A 23,767-nucleotide genomic window follows, 5' to 3' on the forward strand; every position below is an offset into this window, starting at 1 on the left:
AAATCAAACAGCTGAAAACATTTTCTTTCACTTTTTTGGAGGGGGGCATGCCCCTCTTCACCCCCACACATCCTGCTACTTAAATATACCAACTCTGAGACTGCACTGCAGTGAAAAGAACAATACATTTCCCATTCTGCACTGCACAGTGATCTCCATTCACAAAGTTCAGTGTTTCACAACATCAGTCATCTGGTCTTCAATGGTCAGAGGTTCGATGTTATGAAATTTTGATGCTTTGAAGCAGATCCATATTTACATATAAATATATATATATATATGTATATATATATATATATATATATATATATATATATATATATATATATATATGTATACTAATGTTTTGTTGAATGATGGTTGGTCAAATGGTATTTGGTGTGAATGATAACATCAAAGGTAAGAAATGTCACATGGTAAAATGACTGACTGTGAAGTATGTTTATACTTTAGTGTGGTGTGTATGATTTAGTTGACTGTCTGGATATGGCTAAGCGGAGGTATACTTGAGTGATGTTGCTGCTAGAAGGAGGAATTTGAGCTGCAGTAGATAAGTGCGTTTCTGGGTTTAATGCCAAAAGTTTTTGAGATACCAAAAATTCTGAATTGGTAGGGGAGATTTAAGATTAAACTATGGGTTAGGGTAGGGGATAGATTTAGCATAATGTTTGTTTGATGGTGTTTGTAATGGGTTTGGGTATGTATATGTGTGTGTGTGTGTGTGTGTGTGTGTGTGTGTGTGTGTGTGTGTGTGTGTGTGTGTGTGTGTGTGTGTGTGTGTGTGTGTGTGTGTGTGTGTGTGTGTGTGTGTGTGTGTGTGTGTGTGTGTGTGTGTGTGTGTGTGTGTGTTTCTAGGTTATGGTTAGAATGACTGGTGCTAGAAGCATGGCCTCAAACTGAATGCCAAGAAATGCATCATTATCCCCTTTAGGAAAATGGCATCCCCAGTGATTATCACATTAATAACAGCATACTAAGCACACACTCAGTGCTGAGGGACTTGGGCACCCAGGTTGATAGCAACCTGACATTTTACCACTATGTTACCTCCATTATATATAAGGCTTTCTACATAGCCCACCTCATAAATAAGAGTATGTCTTCCAGGAACAAGGAGGTCATAACATTCCTGTACTCCTCTCTTGTCAGACCCATTATCAAATACAATCACCCCTTTAGGCATGTACCTTGCCAAGCGCATGCAGCAGCTGGAGAGACCACAGAGGTTCCTGACCAGGAAAATCTAGGGTTTCAACACCTACCCTATACAGATAGGCTAAAAACCCTGTCCCTCTACTCAGTCTCATGCAAACTGCTCAGAGTTGAAGTGAGTCTAGCATACAAGGCCATCTCAGACCCAGCCTTGATGGAGTTGATGCATATCCGTAAGTCAAACTTCACTCACTCAACCCGCATGCAAGGCCTTAACCTGGTCTGTGACATTAATAGAACTTGTTGGCAGGATAGATTTGCATTCCAAAGACTCCCCCATTTGTGGAATAAACACCCTCTCCATGTCAAGCAGTGTACCTTTCTAGCCCTCTTTATGAGGAACCTGGATGACTGGATGGGAAACAGGAAATACAGCCCTGGCATTCCACCTGTGTCCCGGCTGCACAGGGGAAACAGGTGTGACTTTGAAGGAACATGGGCCACATTCTTGGCTAGGCTTATTAGGGCCTTTGGGCCAATATCCTAGTATCATCCTATGAACCTCTGAACCTAGAGTTAGAAAAAGGAAAGGGATGTACCTAGTATTCCATGTTTCATGTTGTTAGTAGTGTATGTCTGAGTAATGGTGGTGTTACAGAATGTTTTTATATTAAAATGTAGAGTTGGGGTCATGGTAGAGTTAGAGTTAGTGTGTTTCATGTGTTAACCATAACCCTGTCCTTCCCTCTAACCCTAATTCTACATCTTAGTATAAGAAAATACCTTTTCATAATAATATTAATAATCAGATAAAGTAAGTCTGACTGCAGTTGCAGGATTTGGGTTCAGAAATCACAAAAGGAAAGGGTTTTCCTTTTGTGATCTTTTTTCTTGACAATTTTTTTGTTTTGTAGTATTTTTTTAAATGTAAGCATTTATAATGTGTTTCAATGTTTTTTGCGTTCTAATTTTTCACCATAAATCTGTATGTATATAGAGAAAACAACCATACAAACCAAAATTTCTTGATGATGAACATTTGTTATGCCACCAAGGTGATCAAAACTCATTTGATTACTTCTTCTGACTTTAAATCTGTGTGAGATTGTGAGCAGTGGGGATCAGAGACTTTGCACTTTCCCCTTTATAAAGTGATCTTGGAGCTTCATCCCATTTTCAAGTTTCATGGGTTCATACTATAGCTATTTACTAGGCTAATAACCACAAGGGTCTTTTTAGCCTAACCATACATCCCAACTCACTCACAATTTCTCATGCCTTTGATAAGTGTAACCAAGGGCTTGGAAGATGAAACATTTACAATCAGGGTCCTTGGAAATGAAACATTTACAGGCTGTCTGCGTCCATTAGAGACATAGGTACCAAACTGGGAATGAATTTCCCACCCATCCAATTGTCTAAGTTACACTTGAATTGGGTTAGGGAGGAACTCTGTCTCACATGGGTGGGGAGCCTGTATAAGACAAGAAGTAGTCTGTGGGATACATACCTGTTTCTCCAGCAAGTCCTATTGATATCACAGGCAAGGTTTAAGTCTATAGAATGGGTAATTCATGTGCTGTTTGTTTTGCAGTTATGCAGGAGGTCCAGCTGTGAAGATTGGGGGAAGATGGGCGAAGGCTGCCAGCCTAGTCAAACAGAATTTGATACATAATTCTATCATTTGTAAATATAAATGTAAAATACAGCCTTTGTTCTTAAATGAAAGAAAACAGTGGGCAATGTGAACTTCAAGATTGTAGCAACATTGCCATCTGCTGTAGGGAAAACTAAGCCAAGCATTTCACATCTGTTCTTTTGAAGTTAAAATTATGTCTTGTATACTCTTTGGATCTTAATATTGGTGCTGAAGTGGCTGGCTGAACACATTCTTTCTATTATCTTAACTTAAGGAATAATTGCTAGAGGGTACATGTGAAATGTCTTTTATTGCTGTATATTGTTGTTTCCTGAGCAGGTGATAGATTGCTAATTAATGTAGCCTTTTTGCCTGGGAACTCCAGACTAAGTGTCAAAATGATGCAATGTGTATACTGGGAAAACCTAAGTGTCGAAATTATGTGATCTGGGAGGGCCTAGCAAAGATGTTTGTTAGTGAGTTTAAAAACTATTGTTGAGAGAAAGACTGTAAGCATTTTGATTTTGATATCCAACTTATCAGTGCTCTGCCTGTTGTCTTATGTAAATAGTATCTTAGAAGTATGTTTTCTTGTAGTAATAGCTAGGAACTTAGAAGAAAGTTAGACAAGTGTTTTTCTGTTATATCAGAACTTTCCTACTGTATTGTTTTAAGTTTTTGTGTGATATCTGAACTCTTAGATGTCACTGTGGTGTAGTAGTATTGTCTTGAGTTTTTAATTATTTATTATGAAATATTTTAAAACCTTTTGGCTGGATTGTGTAGAGATAAGTAAGCTCTAGAGTACATTGCGTATTTATAGAGTTTATTTTAATAAGCCACTCTAATCTGCCTTAGACTAATTAGTCACATTACCAATTGGATAATAATATTGCACAGTAATAATTGGACACCCTTTTAAGGACCTTTGGATAGCTTATAAGTATTAGCTAGTGGTGGCAGAAATTACTACCATATAGTCTGGGTAAAGGGGCACAGCTGGAGAATCCTTTCCCAGGAGTGTCTGTGAAGTTATATAAATACTTATCTCAAATTGTGTGTGGTGTGTCAGCTACCCGGGCAGGGACATGAAGCACTGGTGGGATAGAGAGGGTACTGGAGGTTAGCTTGCCGGCTAGGCTGAGATCTGGACCCTATAGCTGCACCAGTGGGGGAGTCTTATTGGGGACCTGGAGAGCAAGAGATCAAAGAGCCCCAGACTGACTGTGATCTCTGTGTGCACTTAAGGGAAATTGTACTTTACAGTGTGTATTTCTTATCCTTTCCTCTTATATGAGATGCCCTCCCTGGTGTTAGTGGTGAGGATTGAGGCTCCTTGATTGCTGGGCCAGGGCATGGTCTTCACACCATCAAAGAGGGGTTTGACAATGTCTTGTATGCCAGGCATGGATCTCCCCTCAACAGCCTATAAGAGACAGAATACAGGGAGAGGGTCTGCCTAGGACATGTTACTTACACCCTGTATTCTTTTAGTGAGAACCCTCTGTGGATGTTCCAATTGCTTGATATGCCTGGTTAGGTACATACCAAAGGGGGCATTGTAATCAATGATAGGTCTGATGAATGCTAAATATAGTGGAACAATTACTTCCTTTGACATAGATGTCATACCTTTCTGTTTATAAGTTACACAACACAGAATGATTTCTTCACTACTGTAGACATGTGATGGTCAAAGGCTAGATTACTGTCTATGTGTGTCCCCAAGTCCCTGACTACTGGGTCAACTCTTAGTGGCGTGTTGTCAATATTATATTATCAGGGCCAGATGACTTCCCAAAGAAAACTACAATGCATTTCTTGACATTTAGTTTTAGGCCATGGCTCTGACGCCAGTTAGTTTTCTTAGTCAGCCCTTCCTGGAGAACATTTGAGTCAGTAGAGGATCCAATGACAACTCCTAATTTGAAATCATCTGCAGATTTAGTTTTTCAGAGGCCATTGACATTGGCCTTGACTTCAGAGAAGTAAATGTCAAAAAGGAGCTGTCCCAGGACCAATTCCTAAGGGAATACACTTGTGACTGGCTTCTATGTAGAGGTGAACTCCCCAATTCTAACTTCTTGGGTCCTGCCTATGAGCCAGCTAGATATCCATTGTGTGACATAAGGGTTTGACCTCACCTCTTGATGTTCTCAACAATGCCTAAGTGTGGTATTGTATCAAATGCCTTGCTAGGTCAGGCAGTGTGAAGTATTTTTCCTCCTCATCCATTACTTTGGTGACCTTCTCAAAGAAGTCTACCAGGCTAAGTAGGCATGACCTGCCCTTGACGAAACCAAATTTGGTTGGGTCAGTGTCTGGAGGTTTTCTATGTAATTATCGATCATTTCCATGGTAATTGTTTCCATAGCTTTGCATACGAGACTATTAAGACTTATGGGTCTGTAATTTCCTGTGTTTGTAGATGGACCACCTTTGTACAGAGGGATGACTATTGCTCTTCTCCATTCATGAGGTATGAAGCCTGTTTGGAGGCTACAATTAAATATCAATTCCTAGAGGCATCAGTAGAATGTAACTACAGAAATGTTTGGAAGAGTCACTTGGCTGTAATGACTTAATGTGTAGTTTCTCAAAGATGTGGGTGGCAATCTCCCAAACAAAAATCAATTTAATCTATGATTTTTTTTTTAATTTTGGTATCCATCTCATAAATTCCTTTAGGCCTGTGGGAGCATTGTCCATTCATGTTATCATCAAATATAGCTGCTCACTTTTATCCACAACTAATTCCAAGTTCTTCCTCCAAAGGACGTAGTCACCTATCTCAAGCCAAAAAAATGTCTCATAGTTCTGTCAAATTAATGAATGTTTATAGAAAGTATTATGTAATTGTTTTCTTTTACTTGCATACACATTCTCCTGTGCTCTCTGTTGCAGTTTCTATCTTGTTTTCCCTACTATGTGATGCAACTATCCAGGTAAAGCACACTGCTGATACTACAGTCCAAACATTCTGTCATGTCATAAATGTTACTCATTCTTTCATCGCAAATATAGAGTCTGTTTGCAGTGAAGCAACAGCTGTTACAGAAACCTCAGGAGAAAGTTTCTTTCATCCTTTTAGTGAACTGTGTATTAGCATTCAGACTATAGTCTATCTCGAATGCTATTTACAATGCCCACTCTTATGTTAGAAAAGGTTTGCTACCTTTTCTGCACCAGGGTGACTTTGTAAAACCTTCTAGTTTTCTTGTTATGCTATCAATAATTGCACCACTGCCTATATTAAAAAAAAAATCACACAATAAGGCACTTGCCAGCAAATTTCTTAGTATTGTAAGTCCTGTCCCCAAAACTGATCTTCCCCCCACATGCATTATGTTATACTTTCGAAATCTTTCTTAAGTGTTATAAAATGTTTTCAGCCTCTGCATGATTGTTGCCCTTTTCTACACACTCATATATTTTTTAATTACCTTAATCTTTTAATTAAAATCTTCACACATCAGTCTGGAAGCTCTCTCTGCCTGTCCTCTTACTATGTTTAATTTCATATGTTTTGGGTGTGTGCACTTTCAAAACAGATATAAGGTTTGCTGCTACATGCCTTTCTGGTCTAATACATATTTTCATATTTAACAAAACCTTAAACATTTTGGTTTTCAGAAACTGCACTATTTCTGTAGAATAACATGCTGTGAATCACAAAATAATCTGTTGTAGTGTTTAAATGATTAAACATTTCTAAAAACATACTAACACTACCTTCCCACAAAATAAATAATCAACAATATATCAAAAATATTTCTTTATACATGTAGCAACAGGTTAGTCATATACAGATCTTCTTCCATTTTGCCATCCCCAAATAAGCAACACTGAGGGATATAACTACCCCCTTACAGGAGCTTGATGGTGGTAGTTTCTATTACAAATGGAAAAATGTCTTTAAAATCAAACCTAACATAGAAGCCAATATATATATATATATATATATATATGTGTGTGTGTGTGTGTGTGTGTGTGTGTATACATATGTATATATATATATATATATATATAGAGAGAGAGAGAGAGAGAGAGATAAATAGATACAGGTAGATATAAATATGCAAGTGTATGTGTATACATGTGAGTATATGTGTGTGCATCATATCCTAACACACAGTTTAACTTTTTAACAATGAAATAGAGAAGTTTCTGGATAATCAAATGTTTAAAGTAGACTTTGGTAAAATAAGTGGACACTGGATGTTTCAGAAAGGTCTGTAGTAGTTATACTTACATCCACAGTGCACACCCAAAACAGATGAAACTGAACATGATAAAAGGACAAGCCATGATGGCCTCCAGAATGACATGGGAAGGACATGAGTTTAATGAAATTGCTCAGTAGAATAGTTGCTGTTGTGTAGATTTTTATCAATTACATCATTGTTTTTATTTTCTGTTAATCATTTTCATTATATTAGTTCTTTTTCACAGTGTGAGCAAAGCTGCTTTAACTGGGAAAAGCTGGAGACAGTGACTGCCTCATCAATATAGTATCATTGGTTCTCTGTTTGCTACTAAGATGTCTTCCTAATCTATTTTAATACTGGAATGAACATTTATTAATCACTGCCTTTTTAATAGAATGCATTAGTTTGGTACAGGGTACTTTCTTATGTAAACTGTTTTACCCAAGAAGGTTTAATAAAAGTGATAGTTTCTAGTGCTGTATGTCCTCTCGTTGTTCTATTCAAATAATCAATCAAGCTGTAATAAAATTCCTCCATATTACCTTGTAAATATCTGGCATATCTCTTCAACTGCAATTTTTGACATGTATATTTTTACCTATATAAGAATTATACTGCAATATATTATATTTACCATGTACCTTGGAGCTTTTCTCCCTGAGCCTCTGCTGAAAATGGGACCCTAGTACCCCAGTCTGACTTTCCCGGTAAACAAATATCAAATAAATAAATAATGTGTCATAGACTATCAGAAAAAGATAAAAGTAAGGGCTGGAATGCTAGCTGATCCATCATGCTATGAGTGAGAATGACTTTGCATGTATTAGTAGCTTCAGCTATGAGTATGCAATAGTTTTAGTTTGTCGCTACACAAGTGAGACTAGTGCAGCTCTCTCAGCTGAGTCCACCTTAAACCAACACTCCACTTCTGGTGTTGCTAACCAAATAGAGCCCAATGTCATTACAAACACAGTTCCAACCTTCGACTCACTCAGGTAATGCAGTTCTCCTTTTATGAAGTAAAATCATTATTATATTGTCAGAAAATCCATCCACTCTATTTATGTTTAATAGTATTTCTTAAGTTTTTATGCATCTGTTGAGGGTCGTATATCAGTACTAGAGCTACTTCACTTGCAGCCTCCCTCTCTGAGGTACAGGTTAAATATTCCTATTTTTGCAAAGGCAACATTAATTTTGTTAGAATACATTCTTTAGAATTTGGGTTTACTCACATTGTCTAGAGACAGCTGGCAGGGGTTTTAGCAGTCATCATGATATGGCTATCTTCTTATTGTCCTACCCACCTCATTCCATTGAATGAAACAATTGCATTTTCATTTTTTTCCAAGACAAAGTAAGCATTTTACTTTGTTTATTGCCCTTGGTTGCTTGCTGTGTTGTTGTCATCCTGGAATCTGAAATAAATAAAAGAGAAGAAAAAGAAAAAAAAAAGCAATGCAACACCATCAGATTTTCTCCAGAGCAGCTGCATATCCAGATTTCCATCAGGTCTATAAAATTAAGGTGGTTGAACTGTAGCTATTTACAGATTGCGTCATGGCTTATTTATGTTTTGGAGAACTTAACTTTATATTATTCTGCTCTAATTTTTTATTCAGGCATTTTACCACCCTGTCAGTTTCCACTAACATCAGATCTCCCCCTAGCATACAAATAAACTTTTATTTTACCCGTTGTTCCCTCCACATTACATCTTCTTGAAGAAGGCAGTTTGGTGGTGATATCCTAGGTGTAGCATACTTCATACACAGATGTTTTTTCTAATTATGGATTGCCTTTATCAGTGGTGATATCCTACGTGTAGCATCCATCATATACTGATGCTTTTTCTAATTATGGATTGCCTTTATTGGTGGTACGTGTAGCGCCCTTCATATACAGATGCTTCTTTGAATAATGGATTGCCTTTATTGGCGGTGATATCCTTAGAATACTGTATGTCAAACACAGATGCTTTTTCTAATTATGGATTGCCTTTATTGGCGGTGATATCCTAAGTGCAGTGCACTTCATATACAGATGATTTTCTAATTATGGATTGCCTTTATTGGCGGTGATATCCTAAGTGCAGTGCACTTCATATACAGATGATTTTCTTATTATGGTTTTCCTTTATCAGTGGTAATATCCTAGGTGTACTGCACATCATATACAGTTGCTTTTTCAAATTATTGATTGCCTTTATTATTGGTGATATTGTAGGTGTAGTGCACTTCATATATAGATGTCGTTTCTAATTATGGATTGCCTTTATTGGTGGTGATATCTTACATGTAGGATTGCCTTTACCCCCTTCCCCATTTCAGCCTGAGGATCATGAAATGCAGTGACACAGAGTACAGGGTACAACAATTTGATCAATGCACACTCCCACCAGGTGTTTGCACTTCATCTTCCACTTTCCAGTACTGATGAACCCACTGCCACTTAGGAGACCTGATTCCCCTAGGCACATTGGTTAACTCAAATGTCGAAGGCATTCCCAGACAGAGAGCGAGTAGTTAGGTGGTGGCTCAGTAGTTTCTCCCAGTATCTACCAGTACAAGGGATTAAGGTTATGAGCTATGAATGACCTGCTTCCTAGAGCAAATGATTTGATTCTCTGAGCTTTTATTTGCCTACTGTAAGACTCTGAGCTAGTCACTTAATAATACAGTGCTTCTGGGTGGTTGGGATGGGGCTAGACTGCTCAATGGTCTGTTGCACTGTGTTGCCTGGTAACTTCCTATGAATCTATAATACAGCTTTACATTAGCTGTTAATATCAGCATTCTAAAATGAACATACATTTTTACAGTATTCACAGGGCATATGCTCTGTGGAAAATTAACGCATCTGAGCACCTTTCTAAATACCACTGGAAATTCAGCCACATGCTTTCAGTCTCAGTAGTCAGTGATTAGTTTAGAATTGTATATCTAATCCACTTTCAGGGGGCCACCATTACCCCTTTTCCCATATCTACATAGTTACTATTCATCACTGTTATTACAGATGATGTTCATTTTTTTGATTATTTCCTTAATGTCCTTCAGAAACGTGGTTTTCACTTTAGTCCCTTTCTGAAACTGTAGTCTTTTTGTTGCTTAGGCACTTCTGACCAGACTTGTTTGCTTTACACTACTCTCATTAGCAGTGCAATTTGAAAGAAGAAAATATATTCTTCAACGAGCAAATGCAAATCCTCACCCCATCCATTGAAAATTCAATAAAATAAAACAAGAGAGGAACACACTGCAACTATAGTGTTGTTGATCATCTGTTCATTAAAAATAAAAAAACTGTCTTTTTTTCTATGAATGAACTGATAAGGTCATCAGCTGAACATATTCAACAATTAATAGTAGTGCCATCAAATAATTTCATGACTCTTAAGCACATCTTTATTACTACAGCAAGAGAAACATTGTCTTCTTTAGTGTATTATTGCAATACAGAAATATCATAGGCATACTCAAGTACTCAGGCCTCAGCATTATTGCACTACAGAAATATCATAGCATACTCAAGTACTCAGGCCTCAGCATTATTGCACTACAGAAATATCACAAGCATACTCAAGTACTCAGGCCTCAGCATTATTGCACTACAGAAATATCACAAGCATACTCAAGTACTCAGGCCTCAGCATTATTGCACTACAGAAATATCACAAGAATACTCAAGTACTCAGGCCTCTGCTCTAATTCCCAGCCTTGCAGTAAGACTGTACATAAGAATTCAAGACAGACAAGGGCAGTCACCATCCCTGTTTTTGATCCAGCTAAGTATGCGGTATATAGGAAACCTTTCCCTTAGCTTTCATGAGTAGCATCTTAAAATGTCCTTCACTTTTCAGACCAAACACAGCAATGTTTATTCCATTTGGTGCATCACATGGCTTATCATCCCAGATTTATTTATTTATTTATTGACATTTGTTAACTGGGTTGGTCCAGCTGGGCCAGAGGCCCATTTTCAGTAGAAACCCAAAGAGTAAAGCTCCAGTTACAAAAAAAAAAAATGAAGGATTACATAGGTAACAGAATAGAAAGTTGCAAAACTAAGTGACACTGCCGAAACATATTAGTACTAATTTATTCATATACATACACCTGCAGAATACATGTGTAATTGATCCTTGAAAGGTAAGACACCTTTGATCATTATAAGTAAAAAACTAAGAGCTCTCTTAAAATCATCCAAGGCAAATTTTGAGAGAAAAATCGCCAAGAACTCAAAAGACAATCATAAGGCCTTCTTTAGCTATGTTAGAAACCTAGGAGGAAACTCCCAGATATGCTCAGAATTAGTTCAAAATGATGTGAAGATTACTGAACCTACACACATTGCCAACATACTGGCTGACAGGTTCAGTGCAAACTCCCCCCCCCTCCCCCCAAAAGAAGAGATATCTATACCAGAGAATTGTAGCCCCGCAAACATCTCCAACGCCCAGGTGAGAACTGCTCTCTCCAAGGCAAAAAACACAGCATCCATGGGACCGGATGGTGTCCCCGGCTGTGTGCTTCACGAACTCAATGAGGAATTAAACCCGCAGTTAGGACAGCTGTTTAATCTTAGCCTCACCTCAGGATACGTACCCAAGGAGTGGCGCACGGCGACTGTGGTCCCACTTCACAAGGGCGGTGCCTCCACCGACCCTGGAAATTACCGTCCCATTAGCTTGACAAACCTTATCTGCAAAGCCATGGAGAGGATCATAATGGAACTCATAAATAAAGACATAGGGAACTTGCAGACTTTGGATCCAACCCAGTTTGGCTTTGTCAAAGGCAGATCATGCCTTTTAAACTTGGTTGACTTTTTCGAGACAGTCACCAAGGCCATTGATGAGGGAAAGGCAGTCCATACAGCCTACCTCGACCTGGCAAAGGCCTTTGACACAATACCCCACTCAGGTATCATCGAAAAACTCATCAGCTTGAATGTAAACCCATACATCACAAGATGGGTTGCAAACTGGCTAAGTGACAGAACCCGCAGGGTCAGAGTTGTGGGAGCCATGTCAGACTCAAAGCCTGTCACAAGTGGTGTCCCATAGGGCTCAGTCCTGGGTCCACTCTTGTTTGGCATCTACTTTTCTGAAGTACAAGCAAACACAGGAAGGTTATGGCTGACAAAGTTTGCAGATGACTGCAAACTGGGCGCCATAGTCGAAAACACATCTGACACAGATATCCTTCAGAAGGGACTCACAGAAACGGATAACTGGTGCCAGAGCCATGGCCTAAAGTTAAACATCAAGAAATGCATAGTCATACCCTTCGGGAAAAACAAGGTTACCCCTAGCTACCATATAGGTGGCAATCCACTGCGCACAGAAGATGTCATCAGGGATCTGGGGACCCAGGTTGACAGTAGCCTTTCGTTTGACACTCATGTTGCTAAAGCAGTTAGGAAAACCTTCTACATTGCCCACCTGATCATGAAGGGATTCACATCTAGATCAAGGGAGGTCATCGTCCCCCTGTACTCATCACTCATTAGACCTATGATTGAGTACAATGCCCCATTCGGAATGTATCTGACCCGACACCTGCAGCAGCTGGAAAGGCCCCAAAAGTTCCTCACCAAAAGGATAAAGGGTCTCAAAAATATGTCTTATGCTGCCCGACTGAAAGAACTCCAGCTCTATTCAGTCTCATACCGCTTGCTCAGAGGTGAGCTGTGCCTGACATATAAGGCCATGTCAAACCCAGATTTGATGAATATGCTTCACCTCAAAAAATCTAGATCCCTCAGAACCACAAGGGCGGGAGACTTAAACCTTGACACGGTTATTAATAGAACGTGCTGGCGGGACAGATTCATCACCCAGAGACTCCCTATGCTGTGGAATAAAATCCCGGTACATGTGAGGCAGAGCACCTCGCTGGCCTTGTTCAAGAGGAATCTTGACCAATGGATGGGAGATCGCAGATATACCCCAGGGATTACTTCAGTGTCACTGCTTGACAGAGGCACAGCAAAATAATAGGCATAGTTTTATTCAAACTAAAGGGGTGGCGAAAGCCACATAACTATGGGCTAGGCTTATAAATGCCCTTGGGCAGATAGCCTAGTATGAACCTATGAACCTATGAACCTATTTGCTAAAACCGCACAACGTGTTGAGGCATTAATACTAAACGTTAGGAAAGGGGTCAGCTATTATTTCAAGAAAAGTAACTAAAGCAGTCTTGTTTTCCTTCCCAGAATTTCTTCACAGCCAAATATATTTTGCTATGTATCATTACATGTTGTAGGTGAAAGAAATCAGGCCACATAGATAGCCAAGTTATGCAGACAGTAAACTGTGTTGCAGAAATACCATAGCCAGTTTCAATCACTTTACTGTGGCATCACTACATTTATTGGGTATGTTGCAAACTCAGTGACTACAGCTCTATATTCTGTGATGGACATATGACAGACACGGTAGTATGTCAACGTGTATACATCAATCACTGAATAAATGCAACAATGACTAATGCAAAAAAATCACTGGAAACAAAATGATATATGTTTAAAGAAAATTCCTTAACTTTCGATGTGTGCTATGCTTCTTGAGACATGATGCATTTAATCTTGCCTTGCACACTTAACTGTACATACCAGTAATGGTAGTGAGAGCACAATGCCTTCTGGTCTATGCAATATGCCAGATGTCCATGGATTTAAAAGTGCTGTGATAAACAGCTATCTATATGAATGGAGGCTGGAGGTAGCAACCTGGTATAGTTACAATGCAAGCCTGCTAGATCTGTGAACACTCTGGTGGTGTGAGAATAACCTCTGTCAAAAATATGCAGACTGAATTCTAGTGAAATGCATATCACTAGCAACATGTATGTGACAGAATAAAATTACAGTCACTGGCACCAAATAACACCTGTGTGGAAAGAAAGAAAAAATATTTCTACCTCTAAACCTGAAGTTAGTATGTCTTTATTGGTTAATTCAGAAGGGGTAAAATATTAAGCATGTTTACGTTTCAGTAAATAGGGTTTGTGCATCAATACCAAGAACCATTTATGAGACTGCTGCTCCACAGAATTTGTAATGTACTGCTGCTCCACAGAATTTGTAATGTACCACTTTTATTCTTATCTCATGTGAATCAATAGACATCCACCTCATCTACTACTGTGACCCTTTTCCCTAAGTCATATGCATGATCACAAAACACACACATACATATACACAGAGTATGTGTGTGTGTGTGTGTGTGTGTGTGTGTGTCTGTGTGTGTGTGTGTATTGATAAATATACCACCTATATATAAAGAGAGAGAGAGAGAGAGAGATACAAATATATCTATATACTGTGTCTCACTGCTTCACAGAGTTGGGATTTCTCATTGAAAAGCAGACACAAAAGCACACAGTGTCTTTATATTTGTATTTTCCCCACTGCTCTGCAAGTGTAATAAAAACATGAATGAGCTTCTCACTATCAACAGCAAAATGACAAGAAGGTAAGTTTTGTACCATGTGCTCCAGCAGCAGCTTTATGATCTAACTTGTAGTTCATAAGATGGGGGTGATTTGTTGTCGCTGCACTACCAGCACCCAACAAGTACTTGATTGCTGATTTGATTTCCTTTGACAACAATTTACACAAGCTCTAGGGCAAATAACCTAAGATGAAGGTGTAGGACAATTACAGTAGATTGTTATGGTACCATGAATGCAACATGCTAGTTAAGTGTCTGCATGGGGTAGCACAGTGTCATTTCTAAACATCTGCTCTGAAGCCTGAATGAATATTATTATAAATGCAAGTAACTGAACTACAGAGAAACTGTGATTTTCTGTAAGATCCACAGTAAGCACTGTGTTGTGTTTAAAGTGAAAATGTACTACATGGTTTATCAGTTAGAAGAAGTAAAAGGTAAAAGAGAAAATGACAAGCCTATTGCAACAAAAAGGCGGCTACAGTATGCCAAGCACAAAGTAAAAGCAAGAAACAAACTATTTAATACAATTACAGCTGCAGATTGTCACAGGCAAGCTGCAGTCAACCCTTAATGCTTTCCAGCTAAGTGCAACAATCCAGTAAAAGAAACAGCAGATAATGCGTGACATATTTAGGCATACAAAAGCCTAAGTTCAGATAAAGCAATATGCTGCCCTACTGGAATGTCCGTAAAAGGCCTTTAGGGAATGCTTAGCCTGAACAGATTCAAAGATGTGCATCAGTGCTCAGTTACACAGACCTCCCAAAAGTGGGAAGAGGTAGCCCTTAATGACGGCTGTACCTAAGGGAGTGTGGCAGTGCTGAGCAGTACTTCAGAGGGGAAGTCGCAGTGCACCACTTAAATGATGCACTTCAGCGACAGTCTGATACTGCATGTGATAGATTTTGTTTCTCATTCAAATCCCATAAAAGCTCTTAACCCCTATCATTTATAGCACATTATTTTCAGATAACCCTTTGGGGCTTTTCAGTCCACCTGCAATCTTAAGAGATCAAAATAAAATCTTTCTGGCTTAGAGGTTAAACAGAAATGACTGTGACCAAGATTTTGAAACACTAGGGAAAGTTGGTCCTCAAAACTGCTCATATCCTTCTGACACAGAAATAGCACATATATATAAATATTTTGTCCTGTATTTAACTACAACCTGATTATCAAACTTCACATGGACTCAGTTTGCAAATAAGCAAATTAAAATCAAACTTTAATTTTTTCTCATTAAGAAAGAATTTCTTTTTGTAAAAAAAAAGCGTTATTTCACATTTCATCATTATCTGTTTTATTATTACTGCATCTAAATTTGAATATTTAGAATGAGATAATTTTCCACAGAATAAGCCAATTTTCCTCAAGTGGCACCATTAGGAAGCACAGATGTACAATATCTAATCCACAAAATAACTGTGCTATACACTGCAACTCCAAAACCCATTTCTGCTTATTCTACATGTTTATCTTCTGCTTTGATACCTGCTTATAATTTTATTGCATAATATTAAAGGACTGATTACTCAAAATGCAAGACACACCAAGTCCCATATCTGGGCCAACATGCTGTGAGACATTTTTAATGCAATTTCATTACGTTCTAAACGTGAAATGACATTATCAGGACTTGTCTGATGCTTGATATTAGAACTAATTATTCTATCCTAAATCACAAGTGGGTTATTAATCATTTGCCTGTTTAAAATATATTTCCATTGTAGTACCTGCTATTATTAAATTGATTTGCTATTGACGTATGCAGCAGTTTCTTGAGCTGGCAAGCTACAGCGCTATAGTCATCTTGTTCCCATTATCTAAGTGTAAGTTGCAAAACTGTGCACCTTTATTCTCCAACAAGCATCAGAAATGTCTCATCTCTTCTACTATTTAAAACCACCTTGAACACTTACCTGTCAGCAAAAGGGTCATGCAATTGTAATACCCTATTACTAAGCCCCCTCCTTATTCTAATCATTTCCTATCTATATTCTAAAATCACAATAAAATCATTCCCACCAAAAAAGTCCTGTCCTTCTACCAGCAGCATTACTAATTCCCCTCCTTATATAGCCAAATCAAGTAAGTACCATAAAATCATAACACTGTCTACTTTTCTACGTCTCAAATAAACAAATCTTTAGATGAAATATGCATATGCCTCATCTGCTGTCTGTGTACCAATATTTCAATGTGACTTCATCCATAAACGATAAAATAATGCTCACTGCTTCTTAGATTTGTGTGACTTTAGCATGTTGCAAATACTATACAGTGTTCTTAACATGGTGATCAATGTTAAACTGTATATAGCTTAGTGCTATGTAGAATATGTTATTGTTATGTCATACTAATTACCTGTGAAAAAATCATGTAATATGAAGATTTTCTCCCTGGGCCTCTGCTGAAAAGGGATTTTTCCAGTCATATTTTTCATTTAATCAAGGAAAAATAAATAAATAAAAATTCCACATTTCTTGAATCCTCCAATTAAAAATGTTTATAGAGAGTTCAGTATATACTAAATGTCGCTTGTGAAAAAGGAGTATTAAGTTCTTAATGACTTGTGTAATGAATGTAGGGGGGTTTCAATAAAGCCTACATGGATTAATTTTCCATGTAGGCATAGTGGCACAAAGCTTATATGAAAGTAAGCAGCCGTGCAATCCAGTGAACAGAGTTGAGGGGCGTGCATGAGCATGTCAACACGGAAGTGTTTGTGGCATGCAAATCACCTCATAAGCAGGTGAATTGCATGCAAATGAGGGTGTAGAGTGATTCAGCAAGGAGAGAGGCAGTCGTACATATCCCGTGTTGGTGTCAGAAGTGTACATAGAAAACTTCCATGTACATGAATTATGAAAAGTAAACAGGGTCTATAAAAGCCCTGTGATAATGTCAGAAATAGCAAAGCAGACACAGATATGTGCAAAACTATGCCCTGTGTGTCCAAAATGTAATGAAAAAATATTTAAAATAAACGTTTTTAATACCCATATTTTGTTTGCATGGCACACAGCAGTGCATAAACATGCCGTTATGCAAAAAAAATATTTAAAAGTGTAAAAACAAAAAAAGTAAAATATGTGACAAGAATGCATTATAGGGACTTGCATGGAGTATGTACAATGGTAGATGTCTGTGGTTGCTAAGGAGGCAGGTCCTGGAATAGTGTAGTATCCAGATTGTGTGAATGGACCTCTATGCAAATGAGCTGGGGTAACTGAATAGCAAAAATGGGTACCCATGGCTACAGATCAAATCCGTGAAGCCCCAGAACCATATTGGTGTCCACAGAAGAGGTAGCTGACATCAAAAAGGTCTGTGGCTCTATTTCTTTAAGCACATTGGAACACAGCAGCGCCTGTTTGTGCACCTCACCGCTAAGCTGAGCAGGTGTGTGTGTCCAGTGCTGCTAAGCTGTGTTTAGCTTTGGGGCATGTGTTTAAGCTGGTTTGACCTGTGCTTAGCGTACTGTTCATGGGGATATGTCTATTAACTGCTGAACATTGTTCATATCTGCAGTATGGGTTTGTACACCGCACCACAATGCTTAGCAAGGAAGGCTGTCAAAAAAAGAAGAAAATTGGCTGAGAAAGCCAATCATATATAAATTACTGATGACCCCTGGTCCACCTAAACTGGGCCATTCTAAGCCGTCAGTGATGCACTTGGCAGGTGGAATGAATCATAGACAGCCAATTACACAGGCTGCATCTGCAGCAGAGCACTATAAAGGGATGCATACACCCTACAGTCTGATTTTTCCCCATACTCTGCACCACTGGAGCACAGACTTGGGAATTTTAAATGAGAGAATGCTAGGGGCTGCTGTAGCTCTGCTACATCTGTATGTGCTAGATGCTGAGGGCAGTGGAGATGCTGCTGACAAAAGGCCTAGACTGAGAAGGAGAAAAGTGTTTAGGCCCAGGGTAACCTACCAGGGGCTATATGAGCTTGAGATTGTAGAGAGCTACAGGGTGGACAGGAACATACTACAAGAAATCACCGAACTCTAACGCTGTCAACTCAGACCCAGAGCCAACAGAGGGGAACCCATTCCAGTGGAAACAAAGGTATGTGTAGCACTTAGAATACTGGCTACAGGTACTTTTCAAAGACCAACTGGGGTCATGATGGGGGTCTCACAGGCATCAGCATCCAGGATACTCCACCAGTTCCTGGATGGCATGCAAACACATGCCACTGAGCACATTTATTTACCCTACACCCCTGAAGAGAGGGCCAGCAGTATGCATCTCTTCTACCATGTAACACACTACCCTGAGGTACTGGGTGCTATAGACTACACTCATGTCGACATCAAAGCACCACCAGGTGAGGAAGAGAGAGTCTACATCAACCACAAGGGGTATCACTCCATCAACTGCCAGGTTGTGTGCAATGCCCAGGGCATTATCACGAATATGTGTGCTGGCAGCCCTGGCAGTTATCATGACTCCCATAGTTGGCATGCATCACAGCTGTACCCAATGTTTGCCAGGGGTGACATCCCATACGGCCATCTACTGGGGGATGCTAGGTATGCACTGAAACCTTTGATGATGACACCCATCAGAAATGCACACACAGCTACCAAAGAACACCATAATGAGTGTGTGTTTGGGCTGCTTACGTCACGCTTCCAGTGCCTTGATATATCTGGTGGAGCCTTGCAGTACTCTCTAGCTACATGTGCACAGATGCCCACAATATGTGCCATGCTACACAATATGATCCTGTGGAAACAGCTGCAGCAGGATCATTACAGGGAAGGGATACACAGCCCCCCACCAATGCCTAGGTCCACATGGCCGCACACACAGGGGGACATGGAGGAGGAACCCCGCCTAAGGCTGTCCCTGTTGGCAGATGTAGGTGTGACCAGTATGCCCTGGGCTTGGCCAAGGGGCAATGCATAGCACATGCACTGACAACCTAGGGTCCTAGGGACTAACACCTTACTCCAAGTCACATACATAGTAAAAAGGATGCCAGCCAGACCACACAACCTGTACCTAACCATGTACTGGCTGTGTACTGCATGCGTCAGACAGAGTCAACCCTGAAACACAGGTCTCTCAACTGCTGTGTTCACAAGGTAAGTCACTCTCCTATACAACAAATGTACGGCGTACTAGACTAAGGTATGGTAGCATATGTATGGACCTGCTGCATGTATGCAAGGAAATAGAGCGGGCTAGTGGGCAATTTGCAGAGCTATAACAGCCACTTGGGACAACAGGTACTCTGTCTAATACTGAGTGCCCCATAATAATCATTAGGCCACATGACTGGACACCTCACTGCATTATGCAAGGAAAATACCAAACAGTGGGGTCATAGGACAGATGCATGAGTGTCAATGCCAGAGTCCCCTACCTCCAACACATCTGTGTTCCCGTACAACAGCAGTAACAGAGTATGTTTGCAAGGATATATCAGTAGACCACACATTTCCAGGACTGTGACATACAACCTGGCCACATATTTTACCCACAAAATGCAGGGGTTAGTGTATGTCTGTATGCTGTTGATAGTGTGAGGAGTTAAAACTCTCACTGTGGTGGCTCACTGGGCTAAGGATATTAGCATAGGTGAGGATGTTGATGGTTCGAAGTTGGCAGCATCTACAAGTTTTGCATGGGAGTTACTCATATGGTAGGAGTCCCACAGACTGCCATAATGGCAATCTGTTACTGCAAGACATCTGGACAAATCCAAAGAAAATGAGGTGACAGAGGGCCAAACCTACAGACAGATGTTATACATGGTCTGAGTAACATAGAAGGTTGCTAGTATAACAGCAGGTTGCAACAGGCCAGATTCGCTGCAGGATGTAAAGCCCATCACTTAAATGTCTCAGTAGTTACAACACTTCAGTGTCTGCATTTTACAGCATAGTACCAGAAAACCACAACTGTATGAAGAACACAGCATACATATGGGGCAATAGGCTGGACATTCGGCACACACCTGTACAGGGAAAGGTATGTAAACTGTCACGCTGTATGTAATGTTACACCATGTACCCCAATCACATCAAACATCTTAATCTCTTACAGCATTATTACCTGCAATATTATGTCTGGTAGTCCACACAGACTTATACAGATGAGGAGCCACAACTGCATTACCAGTCACACATCTTATCACTGATCTCATGCACAACACACAAACTCACAACAACATGCCTTCCAGTTTATAGCCTGCTACAGACCACCCTCCCAAACCCAGGAACTCCACTCGGCCTTCCTGAGAACACTGGAAAATATGAAGGTCTCTCCAAACACCATTATATTGGCCGACTTCAACTACCTAAACATAGACTGGGAGCATTACTCTAGCTCCAACACCCTAGCCCAAAGGTTCCTAGAATTTATAAACTCAAATGCTATGGAACAGCTTGTTACCACTACCACAAGAGGGGAAAACATACTGGACCTGATCATCACCAACATGGGGACTCTATGCTCCAGACCAGAAGTGTATCCCTCACTGGTAAGATCAGACCATAAACTAATCTCACTGGATATTCACATCCCGACCCCACCCCCTGCCCAGAAAACCACAGTGAAAAACTTCTCTAAAGCAAATTTCACACTCCTCAAAACTGAAGTGGAATCCTTCAAAGCCCCCGGGCCTGTGGAAAATACGGCCCAATCTGCAGAATCCTTTATAAATGCATTCTATGAACACCTTCAGGAATGCATGGATCATGCAATCCCAAATAAAACCAAGACCCAATCCTCCAAAGGCAGACGTCCTGTCTGGTGGACCCCAGCCATAAACAAACTATACAATAGAAGGAGGAAGCTACTACATGATAGAGCAAAATCCCAAAAAGGGAAGGCATCTCTGATCAGTGTTAGCAAAAAACTACGGGCACTCATAAAATCGTCGAGAGAAAAATTGCACAGGACACTAAGGATAATCACAAGGCTTTCTTTAGTTATGTTAGGAACCTGGGTGGGAATTCCCAGATATGCTCAGAATTAGTCCAAAATGACAAAAAATACACCGAACCCAAAGACGTTGCCAACATCCTAGCTGACAGGTTCAGCGCAAACTTCTCCCCCCCCCCCGCCCTCCCCACCAAAAGGGCAAATATCTATCCCAGCAGAGTGCTGCTCCCCTGACATCTCAGATGCTCAGGTAAGAGCCGCCCTCTCCAAAGCAAAAAACACAGCATCAATGGGACCAGACAGTGTCCCGGGCTGCGTCCTACATGAACTCCAAGAAGAGCTAAATCCAAACATAAAACTACTGTTCAATCTCAGCCTTACTACAGGATATGTACCCAAAGAGTGGCGTACAGCAACGGTGGTCCCTCTCCACAAAGGTGGTGCCTCAACGGATCCTGGAAACTATCGCCCCATAAGCCTGACTAGCTTGGTCTGCAAAGCTATGGAAAGGATCATCATGGACCTTATAAATAAAGATATTGGGGACATACAGACACTGGATCCTACCCAGTTTGGCTTTGTTAAGGGCAGAGCCTGCCTCTTAAACCTGGTCGATTTCTTTGAAACAGTCACCAAGGCCATTGACGAGGGGAAGATGGTCCACACAGCCTACTTGGTCCTCGCAAAACCCTTCGGTACAATACCCCACTCGGGCATTATAGATAAGCTCACCAGCTTAAATATAAACCCCTATGTCACTAGATGGGTTGCAAACTGGCTCAACGACAGAACCCACATGGTTAGAATTGCTGGAGCCATGTCAGACTCCAAACCAGTTACAAGTGGCATCCCACAAGGATCAGTCCTGGGACCTCCCTTGTTCGGTATATATTTCTCAGAGGTACAGGCCAACATGGAAGGACTGTGGCTGACCAAGTTCGCAGATGACTGAAAACTGGGCGCCATAATTGACTCTCCAGCTGACATAAGCATCCTCCAAAAGGGCCTCATAGAAACAGACAACAAGTGCCAGAGCCATGGCCTCAAGCTAAACGTCAAAAAGAGTATAGTCATCCCCTTTGGCAAAAACAAAGTGCCCACAAATTACCACATAATTGGTAATCCATTAAGTACAGAAGAAGTAATTAGGGACCTGGGGACCCAAGTTGATAGCAATCTATCATTTGACAACCACGTGGCCAAAGTGGTTAGAAAAACATTTTATATAGCCCACCTAATCATGAAGGGATTCACATCTAGATCAGGGGAGGTCATCGTGCCTTTTTCCTCATCCCTCATCAGGCCCATAATTGAATACAATGCCCCTTTTGGGATGCACCTTACCAGACACCTGCAGCAACTGGAAAGACACCAAAAGTACCTCACCAAGAGAATCAAAGGGCTCAAACAGATGCCATATGCTGCCCGGTTAAAGAAACTCCAGCTCTATTCAGTGGCATACCGCCTGCTCAGAGGCGATCTGTGCCTGACGTATAAAGCCATGTCCAACCCGGAATTAATGGACATGCTGCAACTCAGAAAATCCAAATCCCATCGAGCTATGCGCTCGAGAGACTTGAACCTCAGCACTGAAATAAATAGGACATGCTGGAGGGACAGATTCATAACCCAGAGGCTCCCTTCACTCTGGAATAAAATCCCAGTCCAGGTTAGGCAGAGTCCCTCATTGACTCTTTTCAAGAGGAATCTTGATGAGTGGATGGGGGATCGTAGGTTTACCCCGGGTATCGCTTCTGTGTCACTGTTAGACAGAGGCACAGTATACTAACCTCGAAAAAGGGCAGAGCAAAATTAATTTAAAATGGGTGGCAAAAGCCAAACACACTCTGGCTAGGATTATAAATGCCCTAGGGCAGATAGCCTAGTATGAACCTATGAACCTATGAACCTATGAACATACACAGACAAGACAGGCCCTTTCTAAGATGCACTTCAGCTACATCCAGGGGTATGCAATACGACAGTGTATGTGATAGAACTACACAATACCCAGAACACCTATCCTGAGAATGATATGCCTGCTGTAGTATCACTGCCACAGGTATGTACCATCTCTCTATAGTGAGTGAACAGGCATCCTGGAGTCATTGCCTCCTGTATAGCAGGCTGCATACTTCTTCACGACTATAACTGCAAATATGTTTGTGTTTGTACAAACACACAGCTGTGATTATCCATTGTATGCACTGTAGTCATCCTCTCTGCTATGGAACATACAACTATTCTACTCTGGCTAAGCCTAACAGTTGTGCCTTGGGTTAAAAGGCAGTCCTTAATGTTTATATATATATATATATATATATATATATATATATATATATATATATATATATATATATATATATATATATATATACATACATATATATAT

This window comes from Protopterus annectens, chromosome 1.part2, assembly GCF_019279795.1.
Source record: "Protopterus annectens isolate FY-2018-M chromosome 1.part2, PAN1.0, whole genome shotgun sequence".
In the NCBI taxonomy this organism is placed as follows: Eukaryota; Metazoa; Chordata; order Ceratodontiformes; family Protopteridae; genus Protopterus; species Protopterus annectens.